Source organism: Patella vulgata, chromosome 7 (genome assembly GCF_932274485.2).
Source record: "Patella vulgata chromosome 7, xgPatVulg1.2, whole genome shotgun sequence".
NCBI classification, from domain to species: Eukaryota; Metazoa; Mollusca; class Gastropoda; family Patellidae; genus Patella; species Patella vulgata.
The window spans coordinates 39,927,182-39,947,473 of record NC_065885.2 but is presented as its reverse complement, the minus strand read 5'-3'; the positions used below and the strand labels follow the sequence as shown (position 1 = coordinate 39,947,473).

The window sequence follows — 20,292 nt, the reverse complement described above, 5'->3', positions numbered from 1 at the left end:
ACAAATGCAATGATCTTTGCCTTACTGAGTCAAGTTGCATCCTTATTATTTCACTATTGTTTTCCAGTTCATTAGAACTATTATGTTTGGGTTTAGGATTTTTTTTTTGGAGTGGTAAGGGATCAATTCAGCAAAGACATACATCTTGAACATTAGTGGTCAATGTCACCTGGATGAAAATACAAAGTCAACAAGCCAACAGTGAGGCTGATGTCCCCCGCCGAAATACCGAAATAAAAAGATGACACATATTAATTAATCGCACATTTATTTTTTTCAAAAGTATCAAGCATTTAAACCATACATTAAGTTTCATCATTCTCTACCAGACAGAATCAAGATTATCTTGTCCCAAACCATCGACAAATGAAATCAATTAGCTCTGCTTAGCTAGCGTCAGCTCGAAATGTTTATCATTGAACTCAGTCAAGACATTCACCTAATGAACATCTACATCAAGTTTAAACATTCTCCTAATGAACATCTACATCAAGTTTAAACATTCACCTACGCCAAGTTTAAACATTCTACCTCAATTAGGAGAGTTATTGTGTTCCAAAGTCTCAACCAATCAAATTGCTTATCACTCTGCTTACCCTGAGCAGAAAATGCTCATAATCGAACTTAGTCAAGTTTCATCACTCTCACTTAATTAGAACTAAAGTTATCGTGCCCCAAAGCATCAACCAATCAAATTGCTTCCCCTAAGCAGAAAATGCTCATCTTCGAATTCCATCAAGACACTGACCTAATAAACACCTGCACCAAGTTTGACCATTCTAGGTAAATTAGAAAGAGTTATTGTGTCCCAAAAAGTGTGACAGACAGACAGACGGACGAACCCATTTTAATAGTCCCCTGCTTTCTTCGAAAGGCGGGGGGGACAATAAAGTGAAAAGAGGGCCATAACTCTAACTCTAGACGTAATAAACAGAAATTCAAAGGGCTTCTTCGTTTCACTAATTTAAATAATGCATATAAATTTCACAAAGATTGGATGATAACTTTTGGCGTTCAACAAAATGAAACAAGGGCCGTAACCCTTGACGTAATAAACGGAAATTATTAAAATTAATTGGACTCCTTCATCTTACTAATGTAAACATATATCAATTTCAAAACAATTGGATCATAACTTTTGGCGTTGGGGCATGTACAAGAAATCGTGGACAATATACCTCCACATTTATACGTGGGCGTATAAAAATTGTGACCTTGAGAGGGCCCACTAGCTAAAAATAATCTTTTGTACAATCAGGGGGCATAATCCATGAAATATTTATCCGATACATGCCAATATCGAAAGGTACCGGGACATAAACATATATTTCAAGTTTCATCAAAATAGGATAAAATGAACATTTTAACTCAATTCGAAGGAGAGTTATTGTGTTCCAAAGTCTCAGCAAATCAAATTGCTTATCGCTCTGCTTAATCTGAGCAGAAAATGCTCATTATCGATCTTAGTCAAGGTATTACTGTAATGAAACTATACACCAAGTTTCATCACTCTCACTTAATTAGAACTAAAGTTATAGTGTCCCAAAGCATCAACCAATCAAATTGTTTATCTACTTAATTAGAACTAAAGTTATAGTGTCCCAAAGCATCAACCAATCAAATTGTTTATCTCTGCTTACCCTAAGCGGAACGGACAGACAAACAGACAGACGGACGAACCCATTTTAATAGTTCCCTGCTTTCTTCGAAAGGCGGGGGACAATAAGCATGAACATTTACTCAATTCGAAGATCAACCAATCAAATTGTTTATCTCTGCTTACCATAAGCGGAACGGACAGACAGACAAACAGACAGACGGACGAACCCATTTTAATAGTTCCCTGCTTTCTTCGAAAGGCGGGGGACAATCAAAGTAGGAGAGTTATTGTTTTCCAAAGTCTCGACAATCAAAGTAGGAGAGTTATTGTTTTCCAAAGTCTCGACCAATCAAATTGCGTATCGCTCTGCTTACCCTGAGCAGAAAATGCTCATTATCAAACTTAGTCAAGGTATTACTGTAATGAAACTATACACCAAGTTTCATCAATCTCACTTAATTAGAACTAAAGTTATCGTGTCCCAAAGCATCAACCAATCAAATTGCTTATCTCTGCTTACCCTAAGCGGAAAATGCTCATCTTCGAACTCCATCAAGGCATTGACCTAATCAACACATACACCAAGTTTGAACATTCTAGCTCAATTAGGAAGAGAGTTATCGTGCCCCAAAGTATCAACCAATCAAATTGCTTATCTCTGCTTACCCTAAGCGGAAAATGCTCATCTTCGAACTCCATCAAGGCATTGACCTAATAAACACATACACCAAGTTTGAACATTCTAGCTCAATTAAAAGTTATCGTGTCCCAAAGCATCAACCAATCAAATTGCTTATCTCTGCTTACCCTAAGCGGAAAATGCTCATCTTCGAACTCCATCAAGGCATTGACCTAATCAACACATACACCAAGTTTGAACATTCTAGCCCAATTAGGAAGAGAGTTATCGTGTCCCAAAGCATCAACCAATCAAATTGCTTATCTCTGCTTACCCTAAGCGGAAAATGCTCATCTTCGAACTCCATCAAGGCATTGACCTAATAAACACATACACCAAGTTTGAACATTCTAGCTCAATTAGGAAGAGAGTTATTGTGTCCCAAAAAGTGTGACGGACAGACAGACGGACAGACAGACAGACAGACGGACGAACCCATTTTAATAGTCCCCTGCTTTCTTCGAAAGGCGGGGGACAAAAAGAAGAATACTTACAGGACCAAAGTAATTACTATCCATACTAAGTTTCTGATGATCACCTTCTACCCAGCAATATCCTTCAGGTACACGAACATGTGGTGATTTATAACCAGCTGTTCTGAAAAAAATAATAAAAATATTCATTCTAAATATTATACATTACATCTCAATTATAAAACATGTACCTATAAACAAGGTATTATTGGATATCAGGATGATCAACGAACTTCCATCAATATTTTAAATAAATATAAAATGTAAGAGTCATCTGAGCATTTCACAACATACGAAAAGGTTTTTAGTTTTCAATATCCTAAATTTGAATACAAAAAATATATAAATACTGTGACTATACAAGTGGGAATTAAAAATGACAACATAGCATCAGATACAAGATCATTGGCACTAGCTGTATTATATCCAGACCTGTTCATTCAGCTGACACGGATTTCAGTTTAAGGCTCGCAGAAGCACCCACACACAAACACCCATATTATAAAGGCACATCCCACTATCATAAAACTTTCAATTCGTAAATTTTTAATGGACACCTTCATTCCAACTCCGACAAATAACACTTCACCAATACACAATGTGTCATTCATTGACTGATGCCTGCTTGGAGATTAATTGTTGTTTGCGTGGCTGACCTGATGTCAAGAACAAAATGAGTTTTATGTCATTTTCAATATCTATAACAACAATTTTTTAAATTCAACATATATTTATTGCTAATTCTGAAACTGACAATTATTAGTAAATGATATATCCTCTGAAAATAATCCATGGATAATACCAGGCATGAACTACTTCAACTCTGCATCTAATTTATTTCAAAAAAATAATTGCAATGTTTCTATAATTATTTATATAACTTTGTGCATTGATTAATTTTAAAAAATATTCAATATTATATACCGGGCTAAAAATTATAAATAGTTTGTAATGCACAAAAATCTATTAATAATTATAATAACTAGACCTGCGATCACTCTCACCCGGGCATCATTTAATCTTGTGTATTCGGCATTAATTTCTTTAATATTCATTTACTATCGAAAAACCATTCTGGATTAAATCTTTATACTTTGTGTACAGTCTTTTTATAGACCGGGAGCCCAGGGGGTCAACCTAGCTGAAAAGTGTACCAATTTTCTCCTATATGGTATCAATGTATGTATATCTGGTATCATCAGAATGTAAGTCTGCCAGGTTTCTGGTGGTGGGTGTGGTATTCCACGCCCTAAATACCATGATCCCCAACTAGGCTAGATTAGCTCAAAAGTGTACCACACGAAAATCTTACTGCAGTGTACTGTACATCTTCAGGTATTACAAAAACACTCTGACAGACATTTCTAGTGGTGGGGTACCCCTGACAGAGCTATGTAATTGCCAGACATTTGTAGTGGTGGAGTATCCCTGACAAGAGTTATCTAATATTTAGACCAAAGCTAGGCTAGATTAGCTCAAATCTGTACCACCTAAAACAGCTTTGGAGTTGTTCAGTACCACCACAGGAGTCATGAATGACCACTGCCAGACAGTTTGTGCGGTGGGTTACCCCTAACAGACACGCCCCAAAATGCCACGCCCTCAACTAGGCTAGCTTCGCAGGCACTGTTCCCGTGTTCTAAAAAATTAGATTTTTAGCCAGGATGCGTAGGATACTTATACCTAGCACGTATGGAAGAAGCGATAAACTGTTATTGCAAGAAATTGATTTTTGGGCAAAAAACATTTTATGGGGCTAAAAATGCGTTTTTGAAAAATAAAATTGTTCCCACAACTGCAGTTTATCGCCTCTTCCATATGTGCTAGGTATTAGCATTCTACGCATCCTGGCACAATTTTTAATTTTTTGAACCACAGGAACAGTGCTGACTAATCTATCCTAGTTGGAGGTCGTGTTATTTTGGGCGTGTCTGTTAGGGGCAACCCACCGCCCAAACTGTCTGGCAGTGGTCATTCTACCACATCAGAAGAATCCTGAAACAGACAGGCATTGACACGGTCTTTTCCAGTAGCAGTAACCTGAAAGACTTACTGCGAGCCAACGGTAAAATAAACCCTACCATCCCACAACAACCAAAAGGATGTGTCTACAAAGTTTCGTGTTCGTGCGGCCATACATACATAGTAGAACCCAAAAGCCTGTTAAAAGCCTGTATCAAAGAGCAGCCAACAATACCTCTGCAATAGCCCAACATCTCAGCAACAATGGTCATCACAAAGTGAATTGGGAAGATACGAAAACACAGACAGTAAACCAAAACAACAAAAAGACAAGGAAACTCTTAGAAGCCATTAACATTAAAAGGTACCATCCAGAACTCAACTGCGATCCTGGTCTATTCATCCCAAGAGCATACGACAGTCTTATCAAGTAATATACCACTCCGTTTATTCTCCCACAACATTCATGCTTTTATCACCGAAAAGTGATATTAATTTTTTTTTTCAAACAATGCATAATTTAATTCTTACTTCTATATTCATCAATATGGCTGACTTTATACTATTCATTGATTTAGATTTTAATATTTTGATTTAAACCTCTTAAAGAGATTGCCCTAAGCAAGAATGGTCTTGACTGTACTATTATAATCTTTGAGGTGCCAATAGGCTTATTAGTAGAAAGCTCGAAATAAAGATTTATACATTTAACAATGCAGTCAGATCAGTGCCAATCAAGTGTTGACACTTTTATTTTTATTTACGGCTTAACCCTAGTCAATGCTAGGCGTAAATCCACTGCCTGTGCTAGACCCTTTTTTGAGGAAAAAAGGGAGGTTGGAACTGAATGCCAAGCAGTACTTATGGAAGCTTTTATGAAAAATCTTTTTGTCTGTTGGGATGGGCATAGGTTGGGCTAAGAGGAAAAAATAGAATTTTGGAAATTTGCATAATAATGTAGTCACGTGACGTCATGGCGGCCATTTTGGATTTCTCATTTCTCACTAAAGCTAACACGAAAACAAATTTTTCTCCATGAAATACTTAAAAGATATTGTTTTTTTCACTGGATTTTGATAAAGATATATAAAATGAACAAAAATATTAATAGCAGCTATGAGCAATGCCGCCACAAACACGCGCATCACGTCTCCCGCTGCCATGACCACGTGCGGATTGCAATACCTTGTTTTTACTTTCACTTTCATCCCCAAGTACCATATCATTATCAATATAGTCAGTCAATAGATCTACACGTTCGGGACTCGGGAATTGCCTACGTCTTTTACGATCCAGCAGGCCAGCATTATTATCAACATCAGAATTATTGTCAGAATCTACCGCAGACACAGGGCTATCGTGTTCACATTGGGCTTGTTCATCATGCACGGGAGACATAGCTAGCCATGGGCGGAACGCCACGCAACAAATCACACACTTCATAATACCAATCACTGTCCTGACTACTATCATTATCAAGTAACTGGAAACGAATTATGTGTATCACCCGCCTCGAAATTGTCCACGTGTTGGTCAGCAAGACGCCATTCACGACTTCGTCGAGAGTGCATCGTCTACGTTGTCACAATGCACTCCGCCATTTTACGGTTTGCCGCTTTGAAACATGTGGAAATGTGTTCTAGTGTATAGAAAATACAATAGATGGCACTTGCAGTTACGGTACTAATTTTAGCGAGGGCTTTACTGAGTACATGGTAATACCGGGTACGCGCATTTTACCGACATTTTATAATACCCGGTACTACCGGGTATACACAGTGAAAGGGTTAAAGCTTATTAACTAATTCTATATGTTATTGTAAAACTTTTACCCCATGAAATATATATATTTATTTAACTTCTTTCATTTGATTCGTTAAAATATTTTTATCCCTAATTTTATCTTTAATCTGATTTGTTGAAAATGATTGTCTTTTTGTCTGTATGCAAATTAGTTTGTTTAAAAGACCCCTGCACAGACAGAAAAAATAATGAAAAATATACACCGAGACCAGATGAGATAAGAGATAGGGTTAAGACCTTTAGTAACCCTTTGATATGCTCTTGTAAATAATGTATTTTTAAACTGTATATAAAGTAATATTGATATGGATTTGGAATTGGACTTATAACACAGTGACCACCTTCACTAGAATACTTCTCCACGAATGAGCTATACACCCCCAATCCTAGCTCATCCACATGTATGAAATATTACATATGTATCACCTGGGTGCATATTCGAACCAAGAATAGCCCCGAAACCGTGGTTGATACTTTTCTTTAACATTAGTAAGCCCCGGCCCCTAATTTCCCATACATTTACAATATTAATCCTGATTACTTTTTTATAATTATGGATGCAGTATCTTTTAATCATTTCTTACAGTGGATGTATGCCCTTTTTCACAATGTTCATAAATGTTCTATAATATTTAACAATGATTTTGAAAATGAATTTTAACACGTCTTTTACATAATTTCATTTATACTTTAATTTTTACTTTAAGTACTTTTAACTTTATACATGTACTTAATTAATTTCTTAACACCCAATGTTTCATACTTCTATCTTAACAATTTTACCAAAATATTTTTGTATATACTTTATATGTTATAGTTTTAATACGTTTTTCAATTTCCACTCTGTTTCTCTATATTTTTTAAAAATTCTTAAATATATTGATAAATCTGGGATTTTTTTTAGGCAAATTTATGTATATCTATTTTTTAAAACCTTCTATTTAACTTTTAAATACCTCATTGATTTAATACCGGATAATCTTATGTTATTTCACAATATTGCTTCTCTATATGGCCTCTTAGTGGATTTGTTTTGTGCAAGCATAGTCACCGCCCAACCTAGCTGTCTTTATTATCATGTTTTCTTTGTACATAGATCACTATACCCTCCCTTATGGCCTCCCACCCCTTTGATGGTTTCCAAATGATTATCTCTGATTGTATATAGATGTTTGTCTTTGTTCCATATTTTGTATATATATCTTCATTGCACATGTTCGTCACCTAATGCACCAGAGCTCGAAAGCTATCGACTAAATTTATCTCAGATAAAGTAGCCTAGCTAAGACTCCAAAAAGACTAAACAAATCCAGAAAGACTACTAGATACTACAAAGATCATCTAGTCCAAAAATAGATTTAAGGTTGTCTTTATTTTCATTTTTATACCTTCACAAGGTATAAGGTTTATTTTCTCTATATTTTGCATTCTTAATCTATCTTATTTTATTTTACTTTATTTTCTTTAATTTCCTTTATTTTCTTTTCCTTACCTCCTTCCTCAGTGCTTTATTGTTAGGATATTATTTTTACCTTATTTCTATATATTAGATATATAAGCTTATTTTCTTAAATTCTCCTTCTATTTCATATTTCTCCACTCCTAATCTAATCTATTTTTTGTTACTTTTTCTTTTTACCCCTTTTTCAACTCTATATACCACTTTCCTATCTTTATTTATTTATTATTTATTTATTTCTATTTTTCTCTATTCTGTATCTATTTAATCATTTTACTTTTCTTTCTATCATCTACTAACAAAGAAGCTCAGTGTACAAGCCAATCAACTGATTGAACTCGTCACAAGCTTCTTAAAACAATAACAAGCTAATTTATTTCTATAGCTAATAAGCCTGATAACTGTTAAGTACACTCATAGTTAATTAGTATTAATAACACTGATTGACTAGGGCTTCTTTGTGGAAAGGGGTAACAACAGGTGTATCAGCTTACGTCATTAATTAACGACAGAATACATCCTTAATCAACACTGTTCAGTCCCTCCTTTTGTTTTCGATTGTATCTTTCGGCAGCATAAGAACGAAGGCGAAAGAGGCTAGCGCACCCATGTCCATGGCTAACGCTTTTTACAGCAGCCCTGCACGGTAGTTCTTTCCTGCGGCAAAAAGGAGAGAGGAACAGCCACACGTCGTACTAGTGAGGCCACTGGAAGGCAAGTCCTTTCAAGGAGCCAAACTTACGGCTGTAGGGAAGGAACTAAAGAGTAAGTGAGGTATTACTATACCCGACTTAAAGATCACTGTGTCAGGCCAACTTAGACTTGCCTTAAAAAGTAGGTCTGAGATGGATCTGGCGCTGGCTCAGAACGTACTTCTCGGTATGACCGTGACGGTGTCCGAAACGATCACCTTGTCTATTGATAAGGTTGTTGTTCATGGGATACCAGCCGAATATACCGGGGAGGGGGTACCAAGCTACCAAGGTATATCGGTTTAATGTGGCCCAGGGGAAGGATCAGGGAAGCTTCACCCTATCCTTCAAGAAAGGTACCGCACCTGAGGCCCTTAAAATCGTGTACCTCAACCGCCATACCCACCCCTATGTTCAGAGGGTGAGGCAGTGCGCCAACTGCCAGAAACTAGGACATACGGTAAAGTACTGTAAGGGAAAAACCGTATGCACCCAATGCGGAGGAGAACATGCGGTGGCTGAGTGTAGGGTGGGTAGCAAAATTAACTGCTCAAACTGCAAGGGCAGCCACGCAGCCAACTCCCCGCAATGCCCAAGAATTCAAGCGACCAAAGCAGTGCTACATCTGCAAAGCAAAGATAAACTTACCTATAGGGAGGCAACCCAGCAAGTAAAGAACAAGGAGAGAGAAGCAAAAGTAGTCAGAGAACCGGTGGTGGAACCAAAACAAGCTCCAGCACCGACTCTCTCGATGTCCGATGCAACCCCCACCCCTAAAGGTAAAGACAAGAAGAAGAAAGAGAAGAAAATATCTGCCAAACCTGTAGAGGTCAAACAGAAGACAAAACCATCCAAGAAGAAAGAAGAGGAACCGAAAACGAAGATTCATGAAGAACACTTCATTCCTAAATTTAAAACGGAAAGTGGCTTCATGTACTTCATGATCGAGTTCTTCAGGGTGGCCGTGTCCAATGAGGACCAAACTACCAAGATGGCAAGCCTACTCGGCAAAATAAGGACACACATGGTCAACGACGATGTCCTGTGTGTCATGATTAATTCAATCAACATGTCGGAGGAAATGCCCCACCTTCGCACTTAGATCTCACGTTCTGTACGCTTGGTATGGCAAACCGCTGCAACTGGCAAGTACACGAAGATGAAACACTTGGCAGTGACCATTTACTGATAGAACTCTGCATTCAGGCTGAAGCAACCAGGGAAGTCTATAACGGGAGACCCAATTGGAAAATGAAAGAAGCCGATTGGGCCAACTTCCGTGTAGCTGCCTTGGTTGGAAGGAAGAAGATATCATCGATGCCAACATCGACGTGTACGCTGCCAACATCACAAGTTCTATTATAGGTGCCGCAAACGACTCCATTCCCAAGACTTCTGGTGGAAAACCAAGGATTAGAAACCAGAATGTCAGAAGGTGGTTAACGAAAGAAAGAAGGCACTTCGCTGAACGGAAACGCCACTACAATGAAGTCAACCACCAAAACTACCTAAAGTTGAAATACGCTGCAAGAGACACCATCCAGAAGGCACAAACATTAGAAAATGGCACGCCTCAGGGGTCGGTAATCAGTCCCACCCTCTTCAATATCATGATCAATGACATACAGAAATCGTCCTACCTCGATGCCAGAACTGACTTAGCTAAATTTGCTGATGACAGTACCACATGGAGGAAAGGGAGGAGCTGTTGTGAACTGCAAAAGAACATGCAAAAGGCCTTAGACAAATTCATGACATGGGCAAACGACTGGGGATTTAAAGTCTCAGAGAAGAAAACGCTCGGTATGCTCGTGAGCAGGTATAGTGGGATAAGCAGAATGTGTATGAACGGGAAAACCATCAAGTTTAAAGACCAAACCAAGTTCCTTGGCGTAATCTTTGACGGAAGGCTGACCTGGAAAACGCACATCGACTTGACTGTAGATAGATGCTCCAAAATCTTAAACTTAATGAGAAAAATAACGGGTAGCACATGGAGTGCCAATAGAGTTACATTAATGATGGTGTATCGTGCTCTAATACGCTCTGTATTAGACTACGGATCTTTGGCCTTCATGAACTGCGTGCCAAAACTCTTAAGTAAGCTTGACACCATCCAATACAAAGCTCTGTGTATTGCGACTGGCATAGGGCTTGGGACTAGGAGAGAGGCATTACTACAGGAAGTCGGCGAGTTGCCCCTATCCCTAAGAAGAAAAGAACTAGCGACAAGGTATTGGGCCAGAATCTCGCAACTGGGCGAAAGATCCCCTATTTTTGTCAGTCTACAAAAGACAAGATATGTGAGAGATCCTAGAAAGAAAAGCTTCAGCCAGGGTATCAGGGAAACAATCAAGGAACTGCGACTGGGGGAGCTCGTGATAAATGAACACGACCCCCCAGCAATCGCCCCTTGGACGCTCCTTATACCGCCGGTCAATCTAGATCTACTACAGAAAACCGACAAGAAAAACAACCCCACTGCTGCACATGCTTTCTCTCTAGAACACCCGGAAGATAACTGTCCGTCTGATGACTGGGACCATGTGTACACGGATGGCTCACGCAACCCTGAAAGGGGCACAAGCTCGTTTGGAATATATCTGCCAAACGGGGAACAGGGAATAAGCAGGAAACTGCCCAATAACTGTTCGGTGTACACTGCAGAGCTTGTGGCCATTCGTGACGCTATATCATGGATCTCCCATCAAAAGACTAGTATGTTCGTCATTCCAAGCAACTCTCTGAGCAGTCTGATTTCAATCCAAAATGACAACTCGGACTCCAGACCAGAAGTCATTTTGGAAATCAGGCAGCTGTACCAGAGGGTCCTAGAGAAGGGAAGCAAATTAGAGCTTGTGTAGATTCCATCACATGTCAACATTAGAGGAAACGAGGAAGCAGATCGACTTGCCAACGAAGGCCTCAAGGACACAGCACCACTCCGCACCACAGACTACAGCACCACGGAAATCTACAGTATGGTTAAAAGACAGGTCAATTCATTCTGGGAATTAAAACTCGTTGAACTTGACACATACAGATTCCGACTGGATGACAAAATCTACACGAAGACAGCGATCAATCACCCTAGAAGAGATATATGCAGACTTATATCGAAACTAAGGGTGAAAGAGCGGCTGCGAGACTACAAACACCAAGCCATCGTCTGTGAGTGCGGAGAAGAATGTACCACCAACCATGTCCTGGTAGACTGCGAGGTATACAAGGAGGAGAGAAGGGAACTAGTGAGAATGATGGAGACTAACAACATACCATTCAACACTAAGAACTTACTCTTCCCGAGACCAGATCTGAAACTGCAAATCTTTGAACAAATCCACGCCCTAATGGACACAGTTGGACTAAGTAGAATAGTGAAGTAAGAGGGGGCCACGGTTAGACGGGCTCCGCATCAAAACACTAAACTACATAGGGGATTTATACCAAACTGACAGGATAGTGGAGTAAGGGAGAGTCACGATCAGACGGACTCTGCATCTAAACACTATTCCGGCAAAAAATAGACATCAAACCTACAGAGTGAGATAGGGGAGTAAGGGGAGGTCACGATAAGACGGGCCTGGCACCTAAACACAAACCCCACAAAGATGACATCTACCAAACTAGCAGGATAGTGGAGTAAGGGGAGTTACGGTCAGACGGACTCGGGACCTAAACACTATTCCGCAAAAGAAACAGATACCAAACCCATAGAGTGGGATTGTGGAGTAAGGTGAGGTCACGATAAAACAGGCCTGGCACCTAAACACTAATCCCACAACGAAGACATCTACCAATCCAGAAGCAGGAAGAACTTCCCACAAAACCCAATCCATGGCCTAAGGCCGAAAATGGAAAGATTGCAAAATCATATTCTAAAAAAAGGAAGCAGCTTCGGCTCTCCTATTTCTTGTCTGCGATATTACTTATGTGGAAGCAGACGTTAAACACCAGGATACTACTACTACTGGTTGTCATTCTTTGCTTGATAAAGACGTGGGAGAACCCTCGTCGAAATGTCGCTGAAATAAACTCTTCAAGTAATTTGTATTCCATATAATTGTGTCATGTGTTAGGAACCAAGATCTTTGAGATATGAACATGCATTACAAGTTACATCAAAATCGGATCAAAATTGTGACCTCTAGACGGTCCACAACCTTGATATACCAGATGTTTACACTATTTGCGCACCATCCGAACTCAACCAACATTAAGCTGTAACGGTGATATGTTTTTCAAATGTTTTTTTTCAATCGGATAATAGTTGTGACCTCTAGAGGGACCACAAGCTAAAAACGCAATTTTTCGTACAATCAAGGGCCATAATTTACGAAGTTACAATCTGATATTATGTGTGAATATCGAAAGGAACCATACAGACCCGTCAACCCCTCAGAGCTGAAATGCAGTAGGGAAGTGTAAAAAATGCAGTGGAAACCATGATTTGGCAGTAGATTTCCAATTAGTTTTGCAAACGACTACCTAAATATTGGTATCGATTTAATCTTGCCCCCCCATGGCCCATGGCGATTATCCTCTCAATGTACAGGATTTATTTCCCTGTGATTCTGTAAATCTGCTTTTACATTTAATCGAGAGAGTGTTCCATGTAAGTCAGAATCATTGAGACTTTTTTTCATCTTGAAATTGAAGTTCTAGGTTGTGTTGCATTCGAAGTATTGTATTAGATGCTGTACATACGTAAGCGCACAAACGAAAATGTCAGCCATTGCTGCCGTAAATTGGTCGCTATTTGTTTAGTTTATCGCTATGCATTTTAAGAGTATTTGGAACACATGCCAATAATTATATCCGCTTTATTAACTCTAATATAGGTTGAAAAGAATTTGAGAACAATCTCTTAGCTTAATTACACCTTACAATATCCCAAATCGATGTTGACAACCGAAAGTCGCGATCTTTATTGTTTGGCGAGAAAATTAAAAAACTCTTTGTTTGAAAATGCGGTAGAAATCTATTACCGCGCAGTACAGAGGTACATGAGGCCTTTTCGCGGCACTTTACCGTGTGATGCGGTAGAATTGACAGGTCTGGGAACCAAGATCTTTGGGTTATAAACATTCAGTTCAAGTTTCATCAAAATCGGGTGAAAATTATGATATCTAGTGTGTCCACAAGCCAAAAACATGATTTTCCTAACAATCCGGGGCCATAATCCATGAAGTTATAGTCCAATACATGCCAATATAGTAAGGAACCGAGATCTTTGGGAGATAGACCTATATTTTAAATTTCGTCAAAATCGGATAAAAAGTGTGACCTATATAGTAAGTGCAGGGGAACTGCACCACACAAAATTAACACAAAAACAAATACACTCACAGGACATCATACTCAGGAATACATAAACATACAGACAATACAAAAAAAAAAAGTGCATGGATCCGGGGGCTAGCCGTAAGCTGTACAGTCCCGGGTCTGTAGTGACACAGACTTCACTCAAATTTGAAAACAATTAGGAATACAACCCAAGAACCCATTGTGTAATGCCAGCATGAGTCATGATCTGCTATATGCTACACGAAATACGAATGTAAGCATATGTAGTAAAATTCAACTATACAAGTAACGACATCAGTGAAATGTATAACCAGGCAGGATACGCCCACATTTTCGAGAGATGGATAGAGAACAAGCTAAGAAGAAAGTGATTTTTCCTACAAACAAGGGCCATAATTCAGGAAATTACAATTCGATATGCGCAAATATCGAAAGGAACCAAGATCTTTGTGTTATAAACTTACATTTCAAGTTTCAACAAAATCGGAGAAAAATTGTGACTTCTATAGGGTCCACAACCTTGATATACCATATTTTTACGCTATTTGAGAACGAACGGCGGCCATTTTGTCGGTCAATTTTGGGCCAATTTTCAGGAAATTCAAACTCATTCATCCTTAGGGTGTAACGGTGATATAATAATACGGTTTTTTAAATCGGATAAAAAATTATGACCTCTATAGGGCCCACAAGCTAAAAACGCGATTTTTAAATTGGATAAAAATTATTACCTGTATAGGGTCCACAAGCTAAAAACACTATTTTTCGTACAATCAGGGGCCATAATTCAGGAAGTTACAGTCTAATATGCGCGAATATCGAAAGGAACTGAGATCTTTGGGTTATAAACTTACATTTCAAGTTTCAACAAAATCGGATAAAAATTGTGACCTCTATAGGGTCCACAACCTTGATATACCATATTTTTACGCTATTTGAGAACGAACGGCGGCCATTTTGTCTGTCAATTTTGGGCCGATTTTCACGAAATTCGAACTCGGCCATCCTTAGGTTGTAACGGTGATATAAAAAAACATTTTTTTAAATCGGATAAAAATTATAACCTCTATAGGGTCCACAAGCTAAAAACGTGATTTTTTGTACAATCAGGGGCCATAATTCAGGAAATTACAGTCCGATATGCGCGAATATCGAAAGGAACCGAGATCTTTGGGTTATCAACTCACTTTTCAAGTTTCAACAAAATCGGATAAAAATTGTGACCTCTATAGTGTCCACAAGCTAAAAACGTGATTTTTTGTACAAACAGGGGCCATAATCCATGAAGTTTCGATCTGATACATGCCAATATCGAAAGCAGCCGAGATATTTTGGAGATAAACCTATATTTCAAGTTTCGTCAAAATCGAAGAAGAATTGTGACCTGTAGAGTGTCCACAAACAATTGTGGACGGACGTCCGGACGGACAGGGGCGACGGCATAATATGTCCACATGAAAATGTGGTCGTATAAAAGAAGTAGTCTAAACTCTTAAATTCAATCAAGAAACGCTTCAGTATTCAATACATATAGGGTACATGTTCCATCGTCACAAAAATCAAAAACAAAACTGAATACAAAGAAGCAAAAAGGAAATGTAGACTGTCTCGAGGGACAGCCGTCTGCTGACTGAGAATTACGTTATATCTTAGAAGGTGATAAAAAATCCCAATAATAAGGGCGATAATCCAGTTAAAATAACGTTAAAAGCTTAAAAACCATAAGTTCTAGCGACTAATCGGAATTATTAAGTTATGTAATTGTACAATGTATAATATATTAATATAATACCCCACACAAGAAATGCAAAACAGGTATGTTGAAGAAATCGTACTATGTAAGTGTATTTATAAAGGCATAACATTAAGGGAGGTAATTCAGACAGGGTTAGGTAACTACAGAAAATCTAAAATAAAATTTAAATTGGATCATTATTATCCAGATTGTAGTTTGTTATATACTTACAAGAAATGTCAAACTTGGTATGTTGAAGTAATGGAAGTTTTGAAATTTCTTTTAAAATGCGTATTTGTGTAGCGCCTTTGGTAGTGCATTTAAAGTACAGAGATTTTAATTGGGAGAGAAATAGTTCTTTATTGTTACATATTGTCAAAAATCGTAATGCCTGTGAATAGAAAACACTATATAGCGTGGTATCTGGTATGTTACTATAGATTGACGGGTATTTTACTACTTCAAAACCAAATTTGTCCGTTTTGTCGAAAATACCAACATTAAATTTATTGTTAATTTGTTTGATGTTAAGGTCAAGAACAGATGCATTTATAGTATCGGAATTTTCTTTATTTAATATTAGTTCAGGAGGATATATTTCACTTTTGTATTTGTTGAAATTTCCGTTATCATTGATAGGTGTTATGTCATCAATGTATCGGAAGGTATAGTTTATACTTTTAGCTACTTTGTAATCTGTTTTTCTTTTATGGTCTTGAAAGTCGAATTCGTATTTATATAAATGTGCATTTGCCATAAATGGGGCGGGGTCAGTTCCCATTGGCAAACCAATGGTTTGTTGCATTATCTGATCCCCAACCTCAAATATGGCATTATCAATGAGGAATTGTATGATATTTTGAAATTTTTCTTTATCAAAAACTACAGTGTCGGCATTGCGACGTTTTATAATCCATTTAGCATCTTCTGCATAAATGGCCATCAAGTTTCTGCCTTTCCCGAAAGCTCCATTAAAGGCTTTATCTACAAACTAATCTAAATTATCTTTAAGATCTGCATGTTGAAGCATAGTATACAAAGTAGAAAAATCAAACGTTTCTATTGTGTTTGCATAAATTTTTTTATTGATTTTTTCTAAGGTAATTACTATAGGTTTATTTTTATCAATTATAAAAAAACCCTATTAATTCCAGTATAGCTACGAAGTGCTCTGCACCAAATGGCATGTTGGGTTTGGCATAATTTAAGCCCTTTGGTGATAGTCTTAGCTAATGGTTTCGTTTGGCAGATACTGGAGGATATTATATATCTGAATTTTACTGGGTTTTTATGGAATTTAGGTATAGAATAGATGTAAGGTAGTGCATCTATTTTCACATTGTCTTTAATATCATTACTCCTGTTAAATGTATATTGGTTATGTAAAATATCTAGTTTAGTTAAAACCATAATGCATTGATAAGTGACATTATGGGTATTGGGCCAAAGTCCAACTTCAGTAAGAATATTTCTAATATAGTATTTTTTACAGATAAAGGCAATATTATTGCTGGCCTTATTGACAGGCGTTAGAACAAATCTATCTTGAAGAGAAGCAAGACATTCAACTGCGGATGTATTATTTAGGACTTCAGGTGGTGGGTGTCTTGGGTTAAGTTTTATATACTTGATTCTTTTTGATAAGAGATCAAAAACAGTGTTTTTCCATTCTCCAAAAGATTCTAATGGTGCACGAAATTTATCAGACCAAGCTACTATGCATTTCCTGATTTGAGATTTAAGATTATTATGTAGCTTTTTGAAATTAGTTTTACTAGGTTGTTCTCGAAATTGTGGTCCAAAGCGAAAAAGTTTTTTAGGATTTTTATCTTCAACAATATTGAAATTTCCTGTCAGTATATGGTCATGAAACTTGTCTTTAAAGGGAGAGTTTGCGCATTGACATGTAGTATTATCGTAATTGTTAATAAATTCTTGTACGTTAAGGTTTTCAATAGTTTGATGGTAGTTAAATATTTTATTACGAATTGGAGGTAAAAATTTGTATACGACTGTAGGTGAAATTTTAGGAATAGTATCTGGTATAGATTTAATTACTGATCGGTCTCTAAAGATTCTATTCAATCCAATCTCTTGTATATGTTTGTAGCGAAGCGGAATTTTAGTATTATTATAGGTTTTATTATGTCAAGTAATATAGTGTATTGAGTGATTGCACCTTTAAACTAACAAACTGACACTAATTTTAATTGCAACTGGTCTATAATAACATCTCTCCTTTAACTTGGCTTGTTAACCTGTACTGTTTTCTTAGAGCCCAAATCTTGGGGTGAGTACAATTCTACTCCCTTGGTTACAAGCAAGTTTTCTTTTTATCTGAACCTCACTTTAGACATCAGACATTAGATAGATTTCGAAGTGTAAGGACAATTTGATATCTTCAATCAAATTGTTTTACTTTATTTTCCAAATCTAGTTAGGTTATTTTCAGAGAATTGTTCCAGTTATACTACTTCAGTATTACAGGTATGTGTGCTAATTCTCTTATTTTGGGTAATTGGGGTTTAGATGGAGCGGATGTAGGAATGATAGAAATTGTAATATTAAGCAACCATTTTATTTAAATAGATAGAAAATAACATGTAAAGATCATTAGTTTTTCATATATACATATATATAGTAGATTATAAGGTACCGTTTTGAAAGTATATTGTATGTATAATCAGAATAATGTTATTTTCCAGAATATAGTTATCTGAAGATTTTGTTCACCATCTTGATAGTCTTATTTAAAAACCCCTTCTTTGGGTATGTTATCAATTACTTATATTATATTTAGTATAAACTTAAGGCCTGTTTAATATGTTTAATTTAATTAGTGATGTATTTTAGTGTATAAATTATTGATATATTTCATTGAGTACCAATATGCATGCCTTACTATTATTTTATTGTACTCAACTGTTACTGTGATATGTATATTAATTTTAACGTATATATATTTCAGGGTTTTTAATAAAGGTTTAAAAACTAACCACCTTAGTTTTTATTGAGAATTTACACCCCCCGGTTACATTTTTATCTGTAAAAAGGATTTTACATAACACGTCAGGTTTTTTCTTTTGCACTTTATGAGACTGTATTGAATGCTTAGGTGAAAATTTACTATTTATCAAATCGGTTATAACATCGTAATATTGAGGAAGAAAGCGTTCATTAAGTTGATTAGAATAGATGATATCCTGTATGAGGACACCAAGTTTCTTAGCTGTAGATTTTTTCAAAGTGTGTATAATTTGTCGGGCTAGGTTGAGTACACAAGCTGCACAGGACAATTTTTGGAAGTATGGCATTGACATACAGAATACAATTCATTCAAAATACTTTCTGGGTCTTTTTGAAATTTCGATTTTTTTATAGAACGTTTTTTATTTTGAAATTTATGATCAAGTTTTTTGTAACAATTTCTTGTAATCAAAGTGTTTTCATCACGGTTACTATAATCAATGTTTTTAAATCATTGAGACCATAAGGGAAAATGATTTGTAATTTTATTATATTCCATAATATAATATAGGTCTGGACACTCTACATACAGGTCACAATTTTTATTCGATTTTGACTAAACTTAACATATAGGTCTGGACACTAAATTGGCTGCGGGGGGAGGAATTTCGACTAATGTGACATCAAATTTTACCCATACGGGTAACCTACCTAATAATTTAATTGATTCGAATATTAATTGTGAATTTTGTAGTCAGTGTAAATTATGTACTGATTACAATGAAGCCCAAACATTTGGTAGCTCGGTTACTGGTAGATGCTACCATATTTCTACAGATCAAAATCTTAATTGTAATATGCAAAATATAGTATATTTATTAACCTGCAATTACTGCAGATTACAGTATGTTGGGGAAACTAGTAAATCTTGTAAAACAAGGTTTAATAATCACAGATCAGCAGGAAATTCTGAAAATGCACACAAACTACTATATCAACATTTCAAACAAAATTCATGTAAGGATTTTCGATACAGAGTTCAAATAATTGAAAAACTTCCTGGTTCAGGACACCTCAGTAATGGCAAAATTGATTCTGCAGTTACACAAAAAAGAACTTTTGAGCATATAAAGATGAAAAACCTGAAAAACACGTGCAAACACAAACTCGTGAGGTCAATCGATGCAAGTTTGCTTAAACTGAACACGCACACGTAACTTGAACTGGAAAAACAAATTAAAATTGTTATTTTCATCTTTGTTAGAAAATGCCGCGCCTTTCAAATGTAGAAAGTCTACGTGCTATAGGTAGGCTCTATGCTGGTCAGTCTGTGGTCACTGTTGCAAGAGCCTTTAATTGTTCACGCCAGACAATAATTAATCTTAGAATGAGAGTGCTTCAAACTGGAACTATCGCCGACCGCCCAAGGGCGGGAGCGCCACGTGTGACGTCACTCCAGGAAGATCAAGCAATACGATTACGTCATCTTAGAAACAGATTTGTCACTGCAACCTCCACAAGTAGAGAGATGTTTGGTGGAAGGGTAACTGCACAAACTGTTCGAAATCGCTTGCAGGCTGCTGGTCTTCGAGCTCAGAGGCCCTATAATGGACCA

The 20,292-nt window shown here is 37.0% G+C and overlaps 1 long non-coding RNA gene across 1 annotated transcript in view; it reads right to left on the bottom strand.

The window, feature by feature from the left end:
- Positions 1 to 2,802: 2,802 nt before the first annotated feature.
- The window catches only part of LOC126828409 (uncharacterized), a 138,384-nt gene continuing 120,894 nt past the window's right edge, over positions 2,803 to 20,292 (bottom strand). The window contains exon 5 of the long non-coding RNA XR_007683025.2: positions 2,803 to 2,876. This is a non-coding gene — a long non-coding RNA (uncharacterized LOC126828409). The remainder of the gene's footprint in view (positions 2,877 to 20,292) is intronic.